Raw genomic sequence first — 25,230 nt, 5'->3', positions numbered from 1 at the left:
GAGCGCCGCCGGCGCCACACGCGAGTCGCGGGGCGCCCCGCATCTCAGCTAGGCCCGCGGGGACCCCGCGAGGCCGCCTGCTCCCAGGCAGACGAGACAGGGAGCGGGGTGGGGAGGGGTCGCCTGCTTAACCTCTTTGTCATCTTTGCATTGCAGCCACCTAGTCCAGGGCCTAACACACAATAGGTGCTCAATAAATGCTTGAATGAACCAATAAGACACAATCTAAAGAAAGCTCTGGGGTCCCCTCGGTGTCTTCTCTCACTACTGTGGAGGGGGGGAAGGGGCTGGCAAGGGCCCTATGAGAGCCAAATGGAACCATGGCGTCTGAAGTGCATGGACAGGAAGACTGAGGCTCAGAGAGAGGAGGACACAGGCCCAGGATCACACAGCACTTAGCGCAGTGCCCACATGGACACCCTGCCCGGATTCTGCTGCAGCACCCAGGAAGCCAGCCCAGGGCCCTCTTGCCCAGAGCACCCACCTGCTCCAGGTGAGAGGGATGTTACAGCATCCTGCCTCTCAGCTAGGGGAGGGGATGTGGCCAGGAATGGGGGCATCTTGGAGGAAGGCAAGGGCAGGCCCTCTACCATCTCTTTGAAAGCTACCCGCCAACCATAGGTGGTCAATAAATGCTGGGTGACTGGATGGAAGGGGAGGCTGGTGGTGGCAGCAGCTCCAGTGTTAACGGATGGTCAGGCCCTCCCTCCCGGCAGGCGGGATGCAGCTGGGGACACACATCAGCTGGGAGCAGGACGGACCACCCGGAGCCTGTGGGTGTTTAGATTGGGAAGGATGAAGGATGCGTCCGGGAACTCGGTCCTGGGAGGCAGATGGGGGTCAGTGGCCTGCTTGGGAGCCTGCCCGGAGCAGCTTGCGCTTCTCTGCCTCCCCAGGGCAGATGGAGATAAACTAGGCAAGGTCAGAGGCGGGCTGCTCAGGGGCGAGTTCCCAGAACCCAGCTGGCCGGCTGGAGGCCACTCCTGTGCATATGGTCTTTCCACCGTGGGTCCAACCTCTGCTGCAGACCGGATGGAGTCCCGGCCAGAGGGCAAGTACAGGTCTGCAGGGACAACCCCCCCCACAGGATTGTGGGGCTCTGGGACATTAGCCTTGGGCCCACCAGTGGCTTTCTGGGGGTCCTTAAAGACCTCTCCCCTGCTTACAGACTGTGTGTCTGCACTTTTCTGGGAGCGAGTGTCTGGCTTTGAGCAGATACTTCTCAAAGGAGGCAGGTCCTCAGAGGTTCAGGGCTGGTGGCCAACAACCTTAGGTTATAGAAGGGGCTCCGGGGGCCCCAAGGCGGAAAAGGGATTCACTCAAGGTCTTAGCAGCAACTTGAAAAGGAAACCTCAAGTCTCTGGGGTTTTCCTGTCTCATGCGATGTAGGTCTGCCCAGCTGTCTCCTCCTGCAGGAAGCTTTCCCTGAATTTACCCCATCTTCCTCTGCTCCTATGTTCACACCTTGACCTGACACCTGATGTCATAAACAGCCACTGCAGGGAAATCTGTCCCTGCTGGAGAGACCTCTCGGGGCCAGGACAGTGCTGCCGTGGCTGGTGCTCACTGAGTTATAGGTGTGGTTTATTGAGTGTCTATTACATGCCAGGTACCTATACTCTGCACCATTCTCTTGCAAGGTGTGTGTGGGGGTCTCGTCCTCATTATACATGTGGAAAACAAAAAAACTGAAGTTCAGAGAGGTTAGGTGACTTGCCTGAGTTCCCACAGAGACTGAGTGTAGAGCTGCGGTTCTCAATTCCCGTCTGCTTTGCACCTCGCAGAACACCCAGCTGTCTGTTGGGTGACTAAGAAACAGCATCCAGCTGAGGATCTGGTTCAGTGTGGCCCTTAGTGGCTCCTCTTGATGGGGCTGTGGAATATCTGGAAGTGCAAGGTCTCGCTCTCGGGGCACCTAAGAGAAGGGCATTCCAAGGGGGGGATGGATTGTGGCCAGAGTCCACGGCCCGCTAGGAAGAGGGCTCAGAAACCACTGGAATGGCGAATGGGACAGGAGCAATGCACCATGAACCCTCTCTCTCTCTCTCTCTCTCCAGCCCCACCCTCCCTCCTGTGTCCCTGTCATGCCTCCTGGGGTCCCCGTGCCAGCTGTGAGGGTCCAGGTCAGGTGGGAGCAGAGGGTCGGGTCCTGCATTCTGAGCTGCGCCGCTGGGGCGGGTCCCTGTGCACCTGTTGAACCCGCCTGGGAGGCCGAGATGGCTCTGCCGGCTCTGTGGTCAGTGAGGTGTCCACCTCACCTCGTGACCCTGCTTCTTCCTCCCCACGGGCGACGTGCAGTGACCTCGTGGCTAAGAAACCCTGGCAGTGGCCTCTGGTGGGCTGAGCAGAGCCAGAGCCGGGACACTGAAAGGCTCAGTGTCCAGCAGAGGATGGCCGAGAGGTGGGCTCCTCCTTTGTTGTCTTTCTCCACCCTCCATCCTGTCCCCCAGGTCTCTGGCTGTCTGTTCACCCATGAGCACCTACTGCATACCCAGTCCTGGTCTAGGTCCGGCAGGGCTTGGGAGGGGACTCAGAACAAGGGTCATGTGCAGTTGGGATGCAGGCCCTGGGGGACCCCGTCCCCTGCCCCTCCTCCTGTGGGGTCGGTGAGTGGACACTTTGCTGAGTTCCTGTCACCTGCCACCTTCTGGGGCCGAGGAGGTGCTGTGGCTTCTCCTTAGCACTTGAGAAAAACTTACAGAGGAAAACAGGAAACAGAGAGAAAGGCTTTTGGGGCCTTTGGAAGTCGGAGTGTCCTGCTGGAGAGGGGCTGGCCAGGCTGCAGGACGCCCTGGGGCAGGCCCGCACTGGCACTCAGCGGAGAACTGGCGGTGGGACTCAGGAACTCCAAAGGGTGACAGCGCAGCTGGCCGCGGTGCGCAAGGAGGCGCTGCTCTGGTGGCCAGGGATCCTCGCTGCGGTCCCTGGGAGCAGGACGTCCCTGGCACCAAGGACCTGTGCCAGGAACACAGGACTGCGGGGCCCTGTCCCAAGAGGAACCTCAGCCCTGCTCCGTGGGGCCTCAGCGGGTCTGGGTGAGATGAACGTCCTGCCTGAGGGTGCGAGCCTCACCCCGGAGGCACAGGAGGCTCTTGTGGGAGGCCGACCCAGGTCTGACCCCCCCCCTCAGACAGGTAGTAAGAAGGTTCCTGAGTCATAACACATAGACTCTATCACCACCGATGTAGGTCTGTGGGAAATCAAAGCCCCCAGACGTCACCCGTGGGGTGTGACTTGGCACAACCCCGTTGGAAAACAGTCGGCCTTTTCTTCCCTAGTTAGGCAGATCCGTCACCTGTGAGCCAGCAGTTGGAGAAATCCTAGAGCCACTGCCACTGAGTCACAGGGAAGAATGTGCATAGCCGCTCTGCACACAGCAGCCCAAACTGGGAGACAACCAAGGGCTCATGTATGGAGAGGAAACGAAGGAACCATGTTTGAATTCCCACCATGAAATATTATGCGGTGCTCAAAATCAAGGCACGGTAGCCACACACACCGAGATACGGGTGGGTCTCTGAGATAGAATATTCAATAAAAAACGTCCTGCTAGGTAAACAGGATTCCCTTTCTATAGTGTCAAGGGCACACAGGGATGTGACATTAACTGTATGAAAAGAAAACAAGGGTAGAATAAATCCAGGATTCAGGATGAGGATCACGTTGGGCGGGTGGGAATGGGATCCTGGGGGTTGGGGGCATGCGGTCCTTAGATATAAGTTCGGTCTCTAGCTTTTGTTTGGGTGGTGGCTTTACAGGTGTTTATGACATCATATGAATAGATTTACTAATTAAAAGCTGATGAGAGTGAATTATGGACCAGGGATTAGGGTTAATCCATCCTTTCATGAACCAGGGTTCAAGAAGCAAGCAGGTGGTGAGGAGACATGAGCATGCTGAGGTGAGATGGGGTTACAATTTTAATCAGCTCATCAGGGAAGGTACCACTTAAGTGATGACTGAGCCCAAGCTTGAAAGAGGGGAGTAGAGAGCCATGGGAGATCAAGAAAGAGCCTGACAGGTGGAGGGGGCAGCAGGTGCAAAGGCCCTGGGGTGGGAGAGTGCTTGGCATCTCTAGGAATGGAAGGGAGGCCTGTGGGTTGGGGTGGGGGAATGTGGACATGTGTCCCAGAGATGGCTGCAGGGGAGGGAAATTGGGAAGCAGCCTTAGGAAGGGAAAGACCCCGCGAAGGTACCTGGATTCTGTGTGACACTTTTCCCTGAGATGGTCTGACCAGGTTTCTACTACCTGTAACCCAGCGAGTCCTGTCCAGCGGACTCCCTGACCCTGTGGCCAGAAGATGGTACACTGGGTTTCCTCCCGAGAGGTTTCTTAAGAGAAAGCCAGCACAGATTGAAGAGTGGATGCTGGTGTCGAGGAAGCCACCAGGAGGAGGGGACACTCAGGGCGTCCTCATGGGGAGCGGGGCTCTAGGCACCAGGGACTCCACGAAGCTCTTCCAGTTCTCCAACAGCCCCCACGGGCCTCATCCAGATGTTACAGGTGAGGAAACCGAGGCCCAGGGAGGTGGCGAGGGCACAGTGAGCAGCAGGGTCCCTGGCGCAGGGTCTGTTTGGAGCTTGGCACCCGCGGCGGCTGACCTATTTCAGGGGCTGTGATCCAGCATCTTAGTGGAACCCATTTACTCCCCTGGGGGGTGGGGCGGGTGAGTCCTTGAGGCCTGCCCCTTCTCCCCCAGCCTGTGGGCAGTCAGGGGCAAGGCGCAGGGCACGGATCCTGGACTCACCGGGTCTCCGTCTCAGAGGGAAGGAGCCAGAGGAGGAATGCAGCTTCCTGGGGCCGCGACTGAGGTTCTGTGCAGCTCGGGCTTGCAGAACCGGCCCACGTGGGCGGGGGTGCCCCACAGAGGGGAGAGGAACCCTGTTATGTTCCCCCAGGTCCCTGCCCCTGGCTTCCCCTGTAGCCTTGGGGCAGGTCCAGTTGGGCTGTGAAACGGGAGCAGGTGCAGAGCGCCCCCTGGTGGTCCATCCCCTTGTATTCCTCGTATAGGGGTTTCCAGGTAATTTATTTTTATGGGCTTCAATTTTTTAAAATTGTGGTCAAAGTGCACAACATTTACCATCTTTTTTTTTTTGTGGTACTGGGATGGAGCCCAGGAGGGTTCTACCACTGAGCCACATCCCCTTTTTCTTTTTGTTTTTAGACAGGGTCTCCCTAAGTTGCCTAGGCTGGCCTCAACCTTTTAATCCTCCTGTCTCAGCCTCCTGAATCTCTGGGATGACAGGTGTGTGCCACCACACTTTGCAAGATCTGCCATCTTAGTCAGCTCTGAGTTTGCAGGTTAGTAGTGTTAGGTAGATTCCCAGTGTTGTGTTACCCATCTCCAGAGTGTTAACCTGGAAACACTGGCACCGTGCCCACTGACCAACCCCTCCCGTCCCTCTCTCCTCCCAGCTTTGGGAGACCACTGTTCTTTCTGTCTTTATGAACTTAACTACTCTAGTATCACTATAAGTGGAGTCATGCCGGGTTTGTCCTGTGTGACTGGCTTATGTCCCTGACCTGGAGATCCTCAAGGTTCGTGCATGTTGAAGCCATGTCAAAAATCTCCTTCCTTTTTGAAGGCTGACTAGTACTCCACTGCATGCATACCAGTTATTTACCCATTAATCCATCGGCAGTCACCTGAATTGCTCCCACGGTGGGCTATTGTCAAGGGTGTTGTTAGAAGAAGCGTGCGCAAATCTCTCCTTGACACGCTGCTTTTGATTCTACCCAGGAGTGGGGTTGATTACTGGATCGATTCCTATTCGGAAGCCCTAACCCTCTGCTGACTGTACTGGGCCTTCAGGACCCAGCTCAGGTTAAATGAGGTCACAGGGATGCCCTGCTGATCTGGGGGCCTGGTGGCTCGCCAGCGCCATCTGCAGGCACGGAGAGGCCCTCACCAGAGCCCAGCCGCCAGCCCTGTGGGGACTGAGGGCTATGGTGTGCCCAGCGAGAGGCTGAGGGTGTCATATGCTTGTTACCATCGAAACCTCACATCAGCCCAAGGGTTAGTGCCATCCACGTCTCACAGATGGGGACACTGTTGAAGGGACAAGGAACCAGCTCCCGTCACTAGGGAGCAGGTGCTAGGTGCACAGGGCTCCCACATGGGTCTGTCTGTCTGTAGGAAGTCCCACTGGCCTTGGTGACAGCGGTGACGACGGTCATTGGGCGCTCACAGAGCCCTGGCGCTGTGGCAGGACTGTCCCCAGCTCTTTGCACACGTTCCACCTGAGTTCCTCTCCACAAGCAGCCTCTGAGGTGCGTGCACTTTACAGACAGGAAACCAGGGCAGGGAAGACCGAGGGTTGGATGCCACGGAACGGCCCAGCCAGGGCTCAGCCGGGGGCCCTGAGCTGCTGCAGATGTGCTCTGAGCAAGTCCCACCCAGGACCTCCAACTCCCTCAGAGTAACAGTGAGGGCCCAGCATTTGCTTCCCAGGTGGCTTGGTCATCACGGCGTCTCTGCGGAGGGGGTATTTAGCAGAGCAGAGCCCATGATTGACGGAGGGTTGTGGAACCCCGGGGCCAACCCTCCAGCCCCGCCCTCCCCAGGACAGCCCAGCCCGGCGTCCACACTAGACGGACCCAGACTGAAGCCTGGTTCCTGTCTTTGGTTGTTTCAGTTTGTCTTTTCAATTAGCATCGGGCTCCCAGAGAGGTTGTGAGGGGACGGTAAATTCTTACATGTCCTCATTCAGATTCTTCAAACGTCAAGTGTGCTTCATTCTCTGTCTCTCTGGCTCCACACCCGCGTGCACACACACCTACACCACATGCATTTTTTCTTTTTCCTGTAATACTCAAGAATAAGTCACACAGGCGACATCCAGTTACTTCTGCACACATTTTCTAATACAAGGGACTCTTTTGCTTAAGCACTGCACCATGACCATGGCGAGAAGGAGGCCAGGTGTTCTCTAATCTACAGCCCTTACCCAGAGTCTGCCCACTGTCCCGATAATGTTTGCTGGTTCACATCTAAAAATACCTTCACGACACCATCAAGATGGGCCTTTGGCCAAACACTCGGACTCTGCTACCAAACTGACACCCGGAATCAGCCGTCCCAGCCGCCACGGTTCTGCATTCTCATCCTGGATATATCAGTCTTCAAGTTGCCACCTCAAGGTTACATTATGGCTGCTGAAGATCCGGAAATCACGATCTCAGAAAACAGCATCCAGACAGAGCAAGAGGAGAGAGAAAAGATTTGAAACATTTTTTTTTTTTTGGCCCATTTCTCTCCTAATGGAAAGACAATCTTCCCAGAATCTCTCAGCAGAATCCTCTTGATGTTGATGTTTAATTGGAAAGAACTGGATCAATCACTCACCCACCCCAGGAGCGCTTGTTGGCAGGAGGGCGCTGGACACCGGGATTGGCTTCAACAAGTCTAGACTCACCCTCTGGGGCTGGGTGGCGCCTTCTGGAGCAGGGACCTCGGGACGAAGGCCTGCCTGGAGCTCTGTACCTGGGTGGCTTGCCCGGTGCCCCTGGCCAGGCCATCTGAGAGGCTTCACCTGGCCAGCTAGATGAGGCGATCCAGCCGCACTGGAGGCCACGGTCATCTCCAGCTGCCGTCCACTCCTATCCCGTGGCCTCCCAGCCTGGGCTCTGGCCAAGCGGCTGACACCTGGCCAGCCACCTGCGGCCTGTGAGAAGCTGAGTGTGCAGAGGAGACCTCGGAGGACTCGCTGGGAGATTCCCGCAGCCGAGTGGGGGAGGGGGAGTCCAGGAGGTGGCGCCAAGGGCAGGAACACCCAGGGAGGTGGCCAGGGGGTGTTACAGGTGTTACAGGTCTCACGACGACGTGCGGGATCCTTCCCAAGTCCCCTCACCTTTATGATCTGGTTTAAGTGTCCCCAGAGGTAAAGGGGACAGAGAACACCGTCTTCACCTTCTAGACCAGGCGATGCAGGTCTTGTCCAAGGCCACTCTGTTAGTGCCCACCTGCCACTGTACCCGGTGACCACCCACTGAACTGCTTAAGCAAGACAGACCCCGCCCCGCACGGTGCTGGAGGTCAGAAGCCTCAGGTCAGGGTCTGTGCAGGGCCGGGTCCTTCTGGAAGCCCCAGGGAGCTCCCACTTCTGTCTCAGTTCCCAGGGACCCCACTCCCTGGCTCAGGGCACCTTCCTCTGATCCTGAAGCCATCAACGTAGGCAGCAGGTCACAGGCCCCTTCCTCCATCTGACCTCCTGCCTCCTCTTACAGAGACCCTTGCGATGACATTGCAGCCCCCTGGGTAACCCAGGTGACCCTCTCGGGTTCCATCTGCAAGCCCCTCTGCAGGCCAGGCCACAGATGTGCAGGCTGGGGATCAGCCCGGTGCCCAGAGATGCTGCTCCCACACATCTGAGGATGAGGATTAGAGGATTTTGTGAGTGTCTGCTGGAGCCGACCCCCCACAGGCCCTGTGGACGGTAGGTAGCTCGCTTTAAAAACCAAGACCAAGAGCCCAATGCTCCCCGTCAACCATCTTCCACCATCTTCCTCCAGGCCCGTCCCTGTCCCTCAGCCCTGGGCTCCGTGTCCAAGGCCCCTGCTTGACAGATGGCTGACGGAACAGGGGATTCTCTCCCGGGAACGCCAGGGCTGGAACTGAGCTGGTGGGGACAGCATGGGTGGTCAGCGCTCCTGGGGACAGACGCAGCCCCCAGAGCCAGGGAGGGGCGGGACTGGGTGATGCGTGGGGATCTCAGGGAGCCCAGCAGACCTCGAGGCTGGAGTTGGGGGGTCCACAGAGCGAGGCTGGGAAAAATGACCCCTTCATTCTTACCACCCTCTCACGGAACTGCGGTTGGTTTCCTTCTGCCGTGAGCCCAGGGGTCTCATCCACCGTGGCCTGAGTGGGGTCTGCTACAGGGTCATCCACAGAGGTCACCTCGCTTCATGTCACATCACACTCACTGGAGAGAGCTCAAAAGTACTGCTTTGGGGCTGCGGATACAGCTCGGCCGGTGGAGGGCACAGGGCCCTGGGTTTAGTCCCCAGCACCGCAGAATAAAAACAAAACAAAATAATAAAGAATAAAACAAAATAAAATAATAAAGAATAAAAACAAAATAAAACCAAATAACAAAAAAACTGCTTTCTTTAGTTGCTAGTTTGGAGTCACCGTGGTGATTAGACTGGAACCTTCTTTCAATAGGAGCCCATAGCTGGGCTGACGTGTCAGGGAGGGGGCGCCCCTGCAGGCCTGCAGCTGAGGGGTCTCTGAGGTCATCTGGACCTTGGGTATTGCTGATGTCCCTCGTGCCCATCAATTCAAATGTGGAAGCATTGATCCCAACGTGGTGAGTGGGGCACGCACAGGTGGCCGCTCCTGCCCTTTTCCCTGGGCTAGCGCAGAGCCTGGGCAGGGTCTCTGGCTCCTGTTGCAGAGGGAAGGGCCGGAGGGGGCGCACCCCAGCCTTCCATGTCAAGCCCACGGGTCGCCCGGAGCTTAGTGGGTACAGGTTTTTTTTTTTTTGCCTGGGATGACAGGAAAGTTTTGCACATGGAGGGTGTGACGCCACAGCACCTTGAATGCGGTCAGCTGAGTCCATGTTGAAAGACGGTGTGAGCCGCCAGTCGTGTCTTGTGTATATCATATCACAATAAAACCAAAAATTAAGACAGGAAAAAGAACACGTGGCTGAATCCGCAGGAAGGGAAATGTCAGGAGTAGCTGCGTTGCGGTGACGTCTTGGAAACAAGCTCATCTGATGTGACATTTAACATATTCTATGTTATGTCCCAATTAACACGTTTTTACATTATGTTCCAATTGATCACCCGTGCTCACACCGAGACTAAATCAAGTCTGTGCTTCTTTCTGAAATTGTTCCCTTTGCTTGGAGACTCCAGGGCTGCACACACACATCGTGGGGGCCAGGAGGGACGTTTGCGAGGGCTCGGCTCACGGTGGTCAGCGGTTGGGAGGAGTTTGCCTCTGGACACGGTTTGCTTCCCAAAGATCCTAACTACACGGAACCCTGAGGACCCTCTAGACTCAGAGGACTGGTTGCCATAGCACCCGTGAGCCAAGGACAGGGCCAGCTCCATAATGTGTGGGTCCAGTGTAGGGGGAAGGTGGACACCTGGTCAAAAGGCCTTCAGAGTCTCCAGGCCACTACAGCAGGACGTCATAGCTGCCAGGGCTCCTCACAGCTGCCCATGGGCCCACCCAGGAGACGTCCCTGGTGGTGACCGAGGGCCACAGGTGCTAAGCAGGAGCTGAGAAGCTAGGTGTGTCCAGGCAGCAGGACGGGGAAAGGAGAGGCAGGGGGTGGCCCACGGTGCCGGGTCACTCCCTGACCCCCACCCCAGCTTCTCTCCCCGCAGGGCTCAGTCTGAGACCCAGCGGTCCCCTGCCCAGCTGGCCTGGCTCTGTGCGGTCTCCACACTGCACAGTGGGACATCTGCTGGGCCTTTCCTAAAGAAAGGGATGGCTTGGCCACCCCACCCCAAGTTTCTCTTACTTGGCCTTGAACAGTGCATCGAGTCTGTAGCTGTGACAGCCGTTTAGCAGGGACAGGGAACAAGCATGAGACCCGAAAGCCAGCAGGCTCAACCCCCGTCGCAGGGCCCAGGTCCGGGGTGGACGGGACAGAAACGCTGGTGTGGTCCCTGTGGTCTAGAGCTTTCCATTCATCAGCTCCTACAACGAAGCCTTGTCCAGCTCCATCTACCCCCGGGGGAAACTGAGGCACCCTGTGGCTTGGCCAGGAAGCATCCCCAACCTCACGTCCCAGGGCCCGGCAAAAAAGGCTCAGCTGGGCACGTGGCCTCCGTGTCCCCTGTCCCCTCAGCAAGTGACCAAAGTCTCCCCGTGCTTCCTCTCGCCCCTGTGCACACTGCCCCAAAAGGCCCAGACAAGGCAGAAAGTTCACGAGCAAACCTCAGGCCAGGGACACTGCCTGGCCCTCTGGCCCTCTGTGGCAGAGCGCTTGCCTGGCACCTGGGAGGCCCTGGGCTCGATCCTCAGCACCGCACATGAATAAATAAATAAATAAAGTAAAAGGCCCATTGACCATTAGAAACAAAAACAAAAAAGCTGCTCTCAGTCAAATTGTCCCTGCTCAGGGGCAACATAGGCCCTGGGGCTCGGTGGCCTAGAAGGCTGGGAGTCCTTCCCCTCGATCCACCACCCGGTGCCACAGAGCTAAGCAAAGCCAGCGGCAGGGGGGACAGGGAGCTGCTCAGGCTCTGGTGTGGCCCAAGGGGAAGGGTCAGAGCGGCCACCAGCGACTGAGCACCTCCAAGAAGAGAGGCCAGTGCCGGGAGCCCCGCCCTGCCCAGAGCTACCCTCCAGCCACCCCCCCGGAGCCTCGGAAGGACTTTCTGTCTCTGAATTTGAAATGGCAGGTGTTGTCTGGCTTCTCACACAGCATGTCAGGGGCTCCCGGGCCTGTAGTGTGTGAATCGGAGAACTTTTCTCCTTTATGGTTGGATTATACTCCACCGTCTACACCCGCCCTCTGTTTATCCATCCACCTGTGACTGAACTCTTAGGCTGTCTCCATGTTTGGGGTCTTCTGAATGGTGCTGTTGTGAACACTCGTGTTCAAGAATCTGTTTGAATCTTTGTTTTCAATTTTTGGGGGTCTCTATCTCCCCAAATGACATGGTCCTAGGGCATGACATGGTCCTGTGGAAATTCTATGCTTCTCTCTTTGAGGAACTGCCAACCTGGTCCACGGTGGCTGTCCCACTTTCAACCTCCACAGCCAACGTGCGGGAGCTCCAATATCCTCACGTCCTCCCCGACGGTTGTGATCTCCATTTTTTAGACAATGGCCACCCTAATGAGTGTGAAGTACTGTCCTGTGGTGGTTTAGATTTGCATTTGTCTACTGGTGGTACTTAAATAAGAATAGATAGCCTAGCACAGTAGTGCACCCCTGTAATCCCAGCATTTGGGAGGCTGAGGTAGGAGGATCATGAGTTCAAAGCCAGCCTCAGCAATGGCGAGGCCCTAAGCAACACATTACCATGTTGTTTTGGTCATACTAACTCCGACAAGCCTTTTTTTTTTTCCTTCTTTGTAGGGGCTCAAACCCAGGTCCTCGCTCGTGCTAGGTAAGAACAGCACCCCTAGCTCTGTACTAAGTCTTGAAATTAGCAAATGTGAGCTGCCCAACTTAGTTGTTCTTCTTCTCCTTCTTTTAAAGATTGTCTTGGCTCCTCTGAATTCCATATGGATTTTAGGATGAGTTCTTCCGTTTCTGTAAAAAATACCATTGGAATTTTGTTAGGAATACATTGCATCTGTGAGTTGCTTGCTTGGGTAGCATTTTTATCTTAGTGATATTAAAGATTCTCGACCAGGGGAACAACATTTCATTTCTTTTGGAGGACCTCTAGATTATGTCTTGGAAGGCAGTCTTTTTCTTTTTCTTTTTTGTACCAGGGATTGAACCCAGGGGCACTTAACCACGGAGCCACATCCCTAGCCCTTAAAAAAAAAAATATTAAAGACAGGGTCTCACTGAGTTGCTTAGGGCCTTCTAAGTTGCTGAGGCTGGCTTTGAACTTGAGATCCTCCTTCCCCAGCCTCCCGAGCCTCTGGGATGACAGGCATGCGCCAGCGCACCTGGCTTGGAAGGCAACTGTTAAAAACGGGAATGTCTTCAGAAGTCCTAGGCAAGAATCACAGTGGTCACATTGAAAGTCCCTGGAAACGACCGGCTTCCTGAATAGAGAGCGCAGAATGGCTTCAGAAAAACCTGGGTTAACTCAGCCGTCTGTCCAGGGCCTCTAGTCTGTGGGAGCCAAAATAAAGGGGGAAAATAAAAGACAAAGAAGAAAGTGGCTTCTGAGCCGTTGTCCCCTGTGCCTCTCCACCCTGGTGAGGTGCAGACGTGCAGTACGCAGAAGCAAGAGGTTGTTGACGATCAGGATCACGGCTCAGGTCTCCCCGCGGCTGACCACTTCCCAGGACCCTGCTTCCTGCTCTCGCTGCTGTAATTCCCTCCAGGGCCACGAGATGGCAGCAAGCGCGGGCCGCAGACGGCCAGGGTCCGGCTCCCGAAGCAGAGAAGCGGGCGGCGGCGGGGACGCGAGGAGAAGCCGTGGGACGGAGGGCGGGTGTGTGCGGGACCTGGATTTGCACCCGCAGCGGCCCTGGAGCCGTGACACGGGCACGCCTGGAGGAAGAGCGTTCGCGATGCCGAGAGCCAGCGCTTTCCTTCACCAGCGGGAAGCGGGAAGCAGGAGGGACCGGCAGCGCGGGCGGGCGGGGGCTGCGGATGGACAGCGGTGGCCCAGAGGGGTCTCGGCAGCTGCCTCATCCCGTCAGAGGGAACCCCCCGGATACTAGAGTCGCCCCACGCACTGAATGCTCCACGGGCAGAGCCTGGCTCTCGGCGCGTGTGTGACCCCCACCCAGCGAAGTCCCCTGTGCCAGGACACAGTGGGCTGAGGGGGGGGAGGGGAATGGGGTCAGAAGTGAGGCCCAGCTGGCTGGACTGGGAAGCCCCGGTGCAAGTCCCAGCCCCGCCACCTCCTTGCTGGTTGACCTTGATCTTGGGCAATGACTTCACGTCTCCGGGCCTCGGCTTACTGTGGAGTGAGGCTGGGATCGGGTGGTGGTCACTCTTCGCTCCTTCTGGAAGCCGAGGCTTTGTAGACTGGGACATTGGTGATGAGAGGTCAGAGGGTGCTCTGTCAGCCACCGGGAGAACAGAGGGGCACTCGCAGGATCCGGGGAAACCTCAAGGTGCACACGCCCAGGTGTGCTAGATAAGCCCGTCTTCCTCTTCTAAAAAATCTAGTTTGTTTCCAGCTTCCTATTGATTTAGGGTAAAAAAGTCCACCTTGGTTATTCTGTGGGATTTCTTCTTCTATTATTATTATTATTATTATTGGTTTGGAACCCAGGGCCTCCTGCATGCTCAGCACACACTCTGAGCTACATCCCTGACTCCTTCCCCCCACAGCACTTGGTGATCTTGGAACTTGGAGACCACTGAAATGTCCACTTTACTCACGTGGCCCTCGGTGGCCCTTCAGGGGCTTCTTAGCGTTTCTTTTTGCCTCCTGGGACATGGGCCAGGTTGGGCCCTTGTTTAGGGCACGTCTTTGCAATCACCCCTTCCAGGGGGCTGCCTCAGAGTCCTGGTCCCATTTTATCTCAGCAGGTGGGGATGGCGGATCCCCCTACTTCACATCACGTGGCTCTGGAAGCTCACCCACATTTTCCCAGCCATTTGTTCCGTGTCTGTCTTGAGATTCTGGAAAAAAAAAAAAACCACCTATGTTCTATGTTGGGCAAAAGGGGAAATTAGAAGAAAGTGTGTGTGTGTGGGGGGAGACTCCTTAAATCACTGTTTGAAATACAGTAATAGACTCTTGGGACTGGAGGAACGTTGGGAGTCTTATTCAAGCTACTGGTTGATAGTTAGGGAAGCTGAGCTCCTGCAAACAAACCCTTGGAAACCCAGGACTAGTTCCCAGGCCTGGAGCCTCTCGGGCTGTCCGTCTCTGTGCTGTTCTAGGCTGCCGTGGGAAATCACGTGCCTGATGGATGATCCCCAAATGTACCAGCTTGAAGCGACACTTAGGATCTCATGGTGTTATGGTTTGGATGTGAGGTGTGCCCCCAGAGCTCAAGTGTGAGACACTGAGAGAAGGTTTAGATTGGGTCGTAGCTTCACTTACTCAGCAGATTAGTCCCTGATGGCATTGACGGAGTGGCAACTGGAGGTGGTGGGCTGAGGCTGGAGGAAGGGGTTCATGGGGGGCGTGGCTGTGGGGTGTATATTTTGTATCTGGAGCGTGGAGTCCCTCTCTGCTTCCTGATCACCATGTAGCGGCTTCCCTCTACCACACTCTTCCGCGGTGATGTCCTGCCTCCCCTTGAGCCCTGAGAAATGGAGCCGGCCTTCTGTGGACTGACATCTCTGAAACCATGAACTCTCAAATCCACGCTTCCTCCTCTACAATCGTTGTGGTCAGGTCTTTTAGTCCAGTACTGAGAAGCTGGCTGACACACAAGTTTCTGTAGACTGGGAATCGGGCACCACCCCCTGGATTCCTGCCCTAGGACCTTTCTAGGTCACGATCAAGGTACCCATGGGGGCTGCTGTCATCCGAACGCTGGTCTAAGGCTGTGGGGCAAGTTCTCAGGACCTCCCCTGGGGACCATCACCCCATCCCAGTTGCCTAGATTATTCTTCAGGAGCAAAGTCACCAGGCACAACTTGGAGAGAGGATGGGGATGTGACTGCCAGGAGGTGGCTCATGGGGCCATTTTGGAAGTGACCAACCTCCATTACTATAAAGAGCCAACTGTCATCTGTTCTCAAAACTTAATAACGTCCTTGGACAATGGCTCAAATGAAGATTCCTGGACTCTCCTCCCAGGGCTTCTATTAGGTAAGTCTGGGACAGGGGCCAGAAATCTGTGTCTTTCATAAGAACACAGATTCTGATTCAGGAGGCCCCGGTGTGTTGCGGGAGTTCTGTGTGGATGCTCTCCTGTGCTGGACGGGCAGGGCTCTGGGGCCTGCATGCCTACACCCCAGAAATCATGTGTCGAAATCTCAGCCCTCTGGGGCCTTTGGCAGGATTGTGATCACTGGCCTCTACTACACGGTGGGGGAATGAAGACTGGTTTAACTCTTTAGGAGGACATTTTGCAATAGGGGACAAAATTTCATAGGCATTCACGTTTTTGACTCTTTTTAGGAACTTGTGCTGCCTTCTCTCCCACAATGTAAGATCAAGACGCCTACAGACAGGGTGTGCACTGAGGGCCGCTAACTCCTTTCCTGAGGGCTCCACCCCCAATGAGAAATCTTTTCAGATATACAAGGGATATTATGTCGTACATATAGATATACATACATACATTTTTTTTTTTGAAAATACATAAAGTTGTCTGTCCATATATCTTGCTTTCTCTCTCTTTTTTGTACCAGGGATTGAACCCAGGGTGCTCTACCACAGAGCCACACCCCCAGCCCTTTTCATTTTTTAACTTTGAGACAGAGTCTTACTCAATTGCTTAGGGCCTTGCTAAGTTGCTGAAACTGGCCTCAAACTTGTGATCCTCCTGCCTCAGCCTCCCAAGTCACTGATTTCTCCTGGTTTTTAAGAGCTCTTACAAATACACACACTAGGAATATTAACCCTTTACCTGTGATCTCTACCGCAAACATTTTCTCTCCATTTGCAAATTGTCTTTTGTTTGTGGTCTTTTTTTATTTTTTTTGGACACCCAATCGTTTGGATTTCTATGCAGTCAATTTCTCAGTGCTTACTTTTCTTGCATCTGGATTGTGAGTTGCAGTTAGAAAGTCTTTCTCGACTTCCACGTTAGGAAAGGAATTCACCTGTTTTTTTTGGTACTTTACGGTTTCATTTCTTGCACATATTTTGGGATGCAGTGAGAGTTGATTATTAGATGAGCAATAATTTTCTCTTTTCTAATGTGTTTTCTCTTCTTCTAATGTGTCGCCAATGATCTAAAAACAGTTCCTCAGAGCCCATCATTCTTAATAATTTTCTGATTTCTGAAGTTATCGTTGGTAAAGTCCCATGGGTGCTCCGTCTGTCCCTGGGATTTCGATCCCACCGGTCTTCCTATCTCTTTGTGTACCAGTAGTGCACTATTTTAATTTATAGGGTTTTTTTTTTGTTGTTGTTGTTTTTACTGTTTTCCTGCTTATTCTTGAAAGTTTATTTTTCTACACAAAATTTAGTATAGCTTGTCTACGGGGCATGTTGCCATTTTTTTAAAAACTCGGATTGCTTTAAATTTATACCTTGTTCAAGGGAAAAGAGACATTGCTATGGTGCTGGGTTGCCCCATACAAGATCCAAGCGTGTTTTCCTGTACCTTCAACTGTGCTTGCCGTTCAGGAATGTTCTAGAAGTGTTCCTCCAGTAGGTTTTACAACTTTTTTGTTATGTGGATCCCCAAGTATTTCAGCTTAGTTACTATCATAAGTGGGTTTCCCTACCTTTCTATCTTCTCGCTGGTTATTTGTGCACGTGAAGGCACTTGGCTTCCGCCATGTTATTTCTATATCTCGCTATTTCATCAAAGCATTTTATTGTTTCAATTTTATTGCTGATGATTTTGTTTTACAGACACACGATCACATTGCTTACAAATGGAGATAACTTCTTTCCAGTTTTTTTTCTCCCTCCAATAGACGGTATCTGATGGCTTGGGGTGAAGCCCTCCCCACAGTCCCGGGGTGGAGATGGACTGTACTCCCCGCATCCATATGCTGGAGGCCTGACCCCCAGGCCTTCAGAATGTGGTCTTATTTGGAAATGGAGTCGCTGCAGATGTAATTGATTAAGACAGGGTCATATTGGAGATGCTATTCTCTGTCTCTCCCTCTCTCTCTCTCTCTCTCTCTCTCGTACCAGGGACTAAACCCAGGGATGCTTTACCATTGAGCCACATCTCCTGTCCTTTTTATTTTTCATTTTGAGACAGGGTCTCACTAAGGGGGGCTGGCCTTAAACTTCCCATCCTCCTGCCTCAGCCTCCTGAGTTGCTGGGCTTATAGTTGTGCGCCACCGACCTGGCAGTTCAACCCTTAAGATATTAAAACTTTCTTCTGTCTCAATAGTTATTTCTTTCTTGTCCCTTCTTATTCTGCGTTTCTTGGTGTGTGTCTTCTGTCTTTTTTCTTATTACATTAGCTGGTGTTCTGCCTACTTGATGATTTTTTTAAGCAGGGTTTTGATTTATAAATTAGATGTACTGCTTTCTATTCTCTACCTCATCAATGTTTGCTTTTAACTTCATTATTTCCTTCTTCAGCCTCTGTTTTAGAATTTCTTGTCCTTTTCCCTGGCACTCTGAGCTGGGAAATTTTCCCTAATCGATTATCATCCTCTATTCTATGGATAAAAGCGTTGAAGGCTTAGGTATTTCCCTCTAATCACTGCGATAAGTGTGTCCCCAGATTGGCAGTATTTGAATTTTTATTATTCTTTAGAAATTCTGCAATTTCATTTTACAGTTTCTCCTTTATCTGAGAGTTGTTTAATAAAAAGTTCAAGCATTTCTAGCTGCAGATACCTTTTATAAAATTTCTTAATACTTTCTCCTTTTACTGAATTAAGACATGAGGATGTCATTTGTTATTTGTGTGTGTGTGTTGGTGGGCCTTTGATGAGTTCTAGTGATTTTTCCAGGTTTTCTTGAAAAGGTGTGTCCACTACCTGGGCTAGAGTCCAGCCTGCCTCTCTACGGTTCCCCGTGGACACATTGTTCAGATCTTTCACTTGCGTGTTTTCTCTGGCTCCCTGGACCTCCTTGTCCTGAGGGTGGGCTCTTGAACCCTCCTGTGCTTGTGGCGGTTTCTGTGTCTCCACGCATCTCAGGGCTTTGCTTTATGAGTCTGTGGCTGTTGCTATGGTGAACAGCTTCTCAGAGAGGTGACTATAGTGTGGCCGATCCCTTCGAGGAAACAGCTAAGAACTGGTTTGTCCAACAGAGTCACATGTCAAAAGCTTGGCCCCGTGGATGCCTTTAAAAAAAATCATGCTATGGTTTATGGTTCACGGTCACCGAGTCTCTCCCTTTGCCTGATTCATTCATCTCTCCCCTCTCAGCACCCGACATAGCCCAGGAAACACCAGATTCTCTCCTCAGCCAGTGTAGACAGGCTCGGCCGCTCCGACTGGCCCCTCTGGAAGGTGCACTGGGGTCTAGGCGGGAGGGAGCCAGCCAGGACGTAAGGTGAAAATCCTGGAGCTGCCTCTCCAACTGCCCCACCCTCTGCCCTTTCCTAGCTGACATCACCCAAAATGTCACTCAAAACTCACGGAGCTGTAACTGTAGCTTTTTCAAACATTCTGAAATCGCAGTCCTTGGGCATTCCTAAAATATATATATAAATAAGTAAAGATCTGGGGTGGAGCTCAGCGCTGGGGTGCTCGCCTCGTGTGGGCAAGGGCCTGGCTGCATCCCTAGTACCTAAGAAGAAAACACGGGCGCACGCGCACACACACACACACACACACACATCGCCACACCTAGCCTTTCACTGACTTGGGCAGGCAGACTTTTGGAGATTGAGGAGAGGTATGGTTTGTGCATCTGGCTCCAGGTTCAGAGGGTTTGAGCCCCGCGGCCCGGGTCTCCTCCCCTTGGCCCAGGCCAGCCTCGCTGGGTGACGGGCCCTGGGATCTTGCTGTGATGAGAGACGGGCGCCTCCCCAGCTCCTCCTGCTTCACTCTGCTCCACGTGGCCCCCCAGTGCCCTCCTCCCTTGGGCTGCGTTCTCATGACCTCCTCTTACGGCACAGGCACAGCCACGTGTCACTTAACAATGGTGATCTGTTCTGAAAACTGTGTCGATGGGGGGGCTCCTCATCCTGTGAACCTCCCGGAGGGCACTGACTCAACCCCAGAGGGCGGAGGACACTGGTCTCTTGAGGGATCGAGGGATGTGGCTGACACGGGTGGCCCAGGCAGCGACCGGCCGACACGGCCGACTCTTTGGTCATTTTTCCTGCAGGGCTGGGGCTGGACGACGGCCCTGCCCCTGGGCTCCACCCCTGCTGTCCTTTTTTTAATAAGCAGCAGCGTGTCCTCATATGAGGATGAGAGCCTGGTACAGGGAATACTCAAACCAGTGACATCACCATTTATCGTCACCATCAGGTATCATGTGCCACACGTGATTGTAGGTGCTTGACTGGCGTTGCGGGAGGTCAGTTCCCACCAGCGTCACCATGAGTGCGTGTGTAAAGCTCTGCACTAGCACATCGTGAGAGCTGCGGTGTCACTAGATAGCGAGGGGTTTCCAGCCTCATGACGAGACCACCCTCAGATATGTGGTCTTTTGTGGAAAAAATGACCGTCATCGAGGTACAACCTGCATCCCACACGATGCCTGAGTCCTAAGTGTGTTTGGATGAACTTAGATGAATGAACGCGCCCACGTCCCCAGCATCCCGACCAAGAGGTCATTCCGTCCCCCCAGGAACTTCTCCGGTGTCCTTTCTAGCCGGCCTCCCTGACCACGGCCAGCCTTGACCGTCCATCCATCACCGAGTTCTGCCTCAGACACGCGTCTTGCTTGTTCTTGAACCTCAGGACGTGGAGTCACGCGGGCGACCCCTGGAACCCCTGGAACACGGTTTCACCCTACAGCAGCCGCCGTGCCGCTAGCTGTGTCCCTCCTGCTGGGCCCAGTGCCATCCTGTCATGTGTGTGTGTGTGTGTGTGTGTGTGTGTGTGACAACACGGTTCGTCCCCTTTCTGATGCTGAGACCTGCAGCTTCTTTCTGCTCCTGGGCTATTATGAAGTAGGTCCAGGAGGAGGGTAGAATGACTCTTGGGTGGGTTATGTGTCCCCCGGGCATGAGCCTCAGGAACGGGTCTTACCCAGGGACTCTGGGGCGTGGGACCGGAGCTCTGGGAGGAGAAGGTAAAGGCCCAGGGAAGCAGATGGGAGCAAGGGAACTGGTAGCCACGGAAGGTGGGCAGCTGCCAGAAGCCAGAGGAGGCGTGGGATGGATTTTCTCTTTGCAGCTTCCAGAAGGTCCATGTCTGGTGAGCCTTGCTTGTAGACCAGTGAGGCTTGGTTTAGATTTCTGACCTCCAGGACTATAATAGGGCATTTTTTTTTTGTTGTTAACCCACTAAGTCTGTGGTCATGTGTTACAGTCCCAGAAGAGATGAGTATCGGGGCTGGAATTTCAGGTGCCTCTGGGTGTCGCGGCCTGGGGGCAGGCTGCAAGCACACGGTCCCTCTGCTCTGCCAGCTGCCATCCACAGGAGAGTGTCTGGAATGTGGGGCGTCAGCATTTAGAGACTGACATGAATCGGTAGGAGTTGCGTGGTGTCCTTTTGTCTCTTTTGCAGATTCGAGTCTCCAGTTTGCAAGAGGAAAGCCGCCCAGTGCGGGGAGGGCAAAGCAGGAGGGACAATGGATTTTTCTTTGCTCATTTCCTGTCGGTATTTTGACAAAGCAGAGATGAAGACATGTCCTCTCTCCTAATTCACCAGGAAGCTACGAGCTGCAACTGGGTGTGACTATTCCTGTTCCAGGGACAAGGACGGGGATATGGGTGTCAGCTGTGCCCCCAGAGCCCCACATTGCTGGAGCGTTGGGAGTACAGTGGCTTCAGGGTGCTTGGCACTGGGACTGTGGAATGGGCAGGTCTGAACCTGGCTGCCCTTTTTCTCGCCTCCCTCTTCAGGACCTACAGACCGCGTGGCTTGGGAGGAATAAGAGTAGAGAGAAGCAGGAAGTTCTTGGTGCTTGGAGGTCTTCAGAGAGAGCCGGGTGCAGGTCAGGAGCCATCAAGGATTGACGAGACCAGGCTCAGTCATTGGTCCTGTGCGTCTGTTTACATCCACATTCTGGGTTCTCCCTCCAGTGCCAGGGATGAATGCCAACCATCTGCAAGTGCCCCACCCCGTGGTGAACTGAGTAACAGTCCCCATCCTTCACCAAGATGTCCATGTCCTGATCAGCGGAACCTGGGACAGTGGGGGTGGGTCTGGTCTAAAGGGTTTGAGGTGATAAGCTTTGGTGGGGCTGAGGTCACCCCAGCAGCCCTCCTGAGAGGAGGCAGGAGAAACGCATCCCTAGTCCATGGAACCAAAGAGGTGGAGGGATGCCAGAGGCCGGGCAGCTTCTGGGACTGTCCCCAGAAGGAACCAGCCCCCCAACACCTTGACTTTGCCTGGAGACTGTTTTTGGACTTTGGATCTCTAGAACCTTGTGCCATATAAAGTGACACATGCAGACCAGGGACACCTTAGGGGGCCATTATCCTGCCTTCTGCAGCCAGAGACTTGGGTTCAATCCTGGCTCTGATCCTGATGGACTTGTGTCTTTGCCCGAGTCCCCTCTCTCTGGGTCTCAGCTTCCTTTTACCTGGACAATGCAGAGTGTGTCAGGAGTGAGCGAGAGAGAGAGAGAGCTGGTGCATCTTTAGCAGGAGAACAGATTTTCTCATCCCACACTCAGATGGCTTATTTTTTTTCTTACAACCGATTTTTGGCCTTCCTCACGATGAATTTCCATCCCTGGGGAATCAGAAGAGAGAAAAGAAAATTAGCCCCAGTGTTCCTGAGGACGGTCCAGATGAGGCTTCAGAGAGGAACCCCCGACCCGCAAGACATCAGGGGCTTCACTCAACAAAAGGGCCGCTTCTCACTTAGGCCAATAGGGCTCAGGTCAGGACAAACCTCTCCATTTCTTGGAACCCATGAGTGGCAGGTCTCTGTGGCAGAGAAGATGGCGGGGAGATAGGCCAGCTCAGCCTATCTGCTCAGCCTGCAAGTCCGAGGCCAGTTCTGCTCACAGTTCATTGCTCAGAACCAGTCGCACTGAGATGGGTGGGCTCCCAGAGAAAGAAGAAGGGACCCCTTGGGCCGGGATCTACAGGCATGAGTGACCCGTCTCGCTTGTTCCTTTAGATGGAATGAAGAAACCCCCACAGTGTGCTGGCATCAGATCAACTGGAACAAAACCACAATTAATTTAAACATCACCATATTCCAAGGCTCACCCAATGTGTCCACTAATGATTCCCAGGTAGGATGGTCGACCCAAGGGGAGCATTCCCAATGATTGTCAGGGGACTTGATTTCCAAAGAGGCTTGCCTGAGGACCCGCACATTTCTTCCCAGGAAAATCACATATAAAGTCGTGAACTTGACCCTGGGCCCATCATTTGTCTTCTCCCCTGGTCCGCCTCTGGGCTGTCTGGCTGTTGCTTATGCCTTGCTTTTGACGCATCTAGAAATTCTTTTCACTATCAGAAGTGAAGAACCCTCGTGGGCGGAGGTGACGTCTCTATCTGCTCTTTGGCAGGGCCTCTTGGGAACCTTGTCCCAGGACCACATGATCCACCGGGTGACTGGAAGGCAGGCTGAGGAGACATGGCTGACTTCCTGTCTGCCCAGGAAGAGGAAACGGGGTGGTTTCTGGTCTAAAACACCGGTTAAGTATTTCCTTGAAATAAGTTCTCTGGGCTTCCTTCTGACTTTGAGTTTTTAGTCATCTATTTTCCTCTCTCTGGATGTGTGGGAGGGGTGCACTTTTATAGATGACTCCCATTTTCTTCCCTCTTTTGAATGTATACTTAAAAAATAAAAAAGAGCTCCGTGCTGTGGAGTCTTCCCTTGGAATGGAAACCCCGCCTCAAATGGAGATTCTCAGTTGGCTTCCAAGGGGAAGAAATGTTTCTAAAAAACTTCTAGCCTTGGGGAAAAAAACAGAATAAATATGTTGCTTAGCCTGTGGTCATGGGAAATTAAAAGTTAGAAAGTTAAAACACACAACTAGGTGTGGTGGCGCACGCCTGTAATCCCAGCAACTCGGGAGGCTGAGGCAGGAGGATCTCAAGTTCAAAGCCAGCCTCAGCAATTTAGTGAGGCCCTAAGCAACTCAGCGAGACCCTGTCTCTGAATAAAATATAAAAAAGGGCTGGGGATGTGGCTCAGTGGTTGAGTGCCCCTGGGTTCAATCCCCAATACCAAAAACAAAATAAAACAACATTTAAAACACTGATAAACAGCGACACTTCAGTTCAATTCTTTCATGATCATTGCATTTTTTTGGTGTGTGTACTTCGGAATGATGGATTGTTCTGGAAATGATAAGAAACACGTGGCTTTTAAGCTTCTTAGGCTCAGCCAGGTGAGAGTCCTACATGAGTTTAGCAGTCTCAGAAAGAAATGGGTGATCATTTTGCTTCTTGCATTAGTTTCCTGTTGTTGCAATAACAATTAAAAGGCACATATTTGTTATCTCAGAGCCTGCAGGCAAGGAGTCTGAAATGTGTCTCAGTGGGTTCAAATCAAGGAGCTGGAGGGCTGCGTTCCTCTCTGGAGGTCCCAGAAGAGGGTCTCTGCTCTTGCCTTTCCCCTTCCCAGATTCGCGGTCTCCTTCCTCTCCCAGCAGCAGCGGTGACTAGGATCTCCTGTCTCTTCTTCGGTGATCCTCTCTCACTCTGACTGGGAAAGAGTCCCTGTTTTAAGGGCTCATGTGTTTGGACGGGGCCCACCTGGATAAGCCCAGATGAGCTCCCCACCTCAAGGTCCACGGGGTTAATGGCATCTGCAAAGCCCTCTCCCTGTGTGGGGTGGCGTGCTTATGGCCCCAGGGGCAAGGCTGTGGACATGTTTGTGGGGGTGTCACTCGGCCTGACTCCGTGCTTTCCCAGGCTTTCTGGGGATTTAGCAGTATTTTCTCCCCCACCCTCAGCAGGGGCTTGGCCCAGCTCAGGTGGTCCCAGCTGTCCATCGAGTCCTCCATGATTCTGACATCACTCTGGCCACAGCCTTCAAAAAGCCTGTCGACCTGCTCTCCACCTTGGGGACCGTCCCCCCCAGTCAGGGTTTCTCCTGAGGGCTGGAGAGGGACCCTCTGTGCTGACCGCGTCCTCCTCTCCTTGCTGGAACCCTGCACAGCTGAGCCTTTGTCCTCTTCTGGTGCTTACTCCCCGCCCTGCGAGGGTGACCCCACGTTCTGGCCCCTTTGGGAATAGGGGACATTCCCTGGGTGCCTCGCAGCCCAGGGAAGTGCCACACCAGGGCTCTGGTCACCATCCCAGCTGGGTGGAGCTGCCGGGCTGCTCATGCTCTCATCCAAGCCGGATTCCTCCTTCGAGGTCTACACCCCACTCCAGGGGACCTAGCCCAACTCACACAGGGCGGTGCCAGGGAAGAGCTTCCCGTGCCTCTCCCTGTCCAGGGCTCTCCTGGACTCTGATGCCCATGAATGACGGATAAATGGTAAGGCCTTTCCCGCCCAGATTTGAACCACCCTCAGTGGAAATGCACCAAAGCCCTCGCTATTCAGGCTCCTAATGATTCTTTTCTCCTTTTGTTTCTGAGGATTGGAAGCTGCGGACGCTTGATTACTGAGCTACAACTCCAGTCCTTTTTATTTTGAGACTGAGTTGCTGAGGCTGGCCTCCAACTTTGTGCTCCTCCTGCCTCAGCCTCCAGAGTCACTGGGATTACAGGCAAGTACCACCTGGCTCCCGGTGGTCCTTTTAACCACAAATCGTCCCCATTGGTGAGCTCATTCTTGGTCTGCTGCTCAAACTCTTCCAAATTCCTCTTGCCCCAAGGGCTGTGCTTCTCCTCTCTGCTTACTTTCCCTGATACCATTGGGACCGGGATGCTAGGGTAGCCAAGCATGAATCCTGGCCTTGGACCTTGACCTTTAGGTGTCCTTCATTGGATTCCTGTGACGATCCTGGCTCATGTACCCTGGGGTTGGGAGCATGTCTACC

At 53.7% G+C, this 25,230-nt stretch overlaps 1 long non-coding RNA gene across 1 annotated transcript; it reads left to right on the top strand.

Annotated features, from left to right (window-relative positions):
• Nucleotides 1–14,870: 14,870 nt before the first annotated feature.
• On the top strand, nt 14,871–23,242 carry LOC125611289. The gene is made up of 3 exons (XR_007341445.1): nt 14,871–15,373; nt 20,837–21,266; nt 22,800–23,242. It is a non-coding gene; the product is annotated as an uncharacterized LOC125611289 (long non-coding RNA).
• The last annotated feature ends 1,988 nt before the right edge of the window (nt 23,243–25,230 follow it).

This window comes from Marmota marmota, unplaced genomic scaffold, assembly GCF_001458135.2.
Source record: "Marmota marmota marmota unplaced genomic scaffold, marMar, whole genome shotgun sequence".
NCBI lineage: Eukaryota > Metazoa > Chordata > Mammalia > Rodentia > Sciuridae > Marmota > Marmota marmota.
The sequence above is the reverse complement of the archived record's forward strand: the minus strand, read 5'-3'. Positions and strand labels throughout refer to the sequence as shown.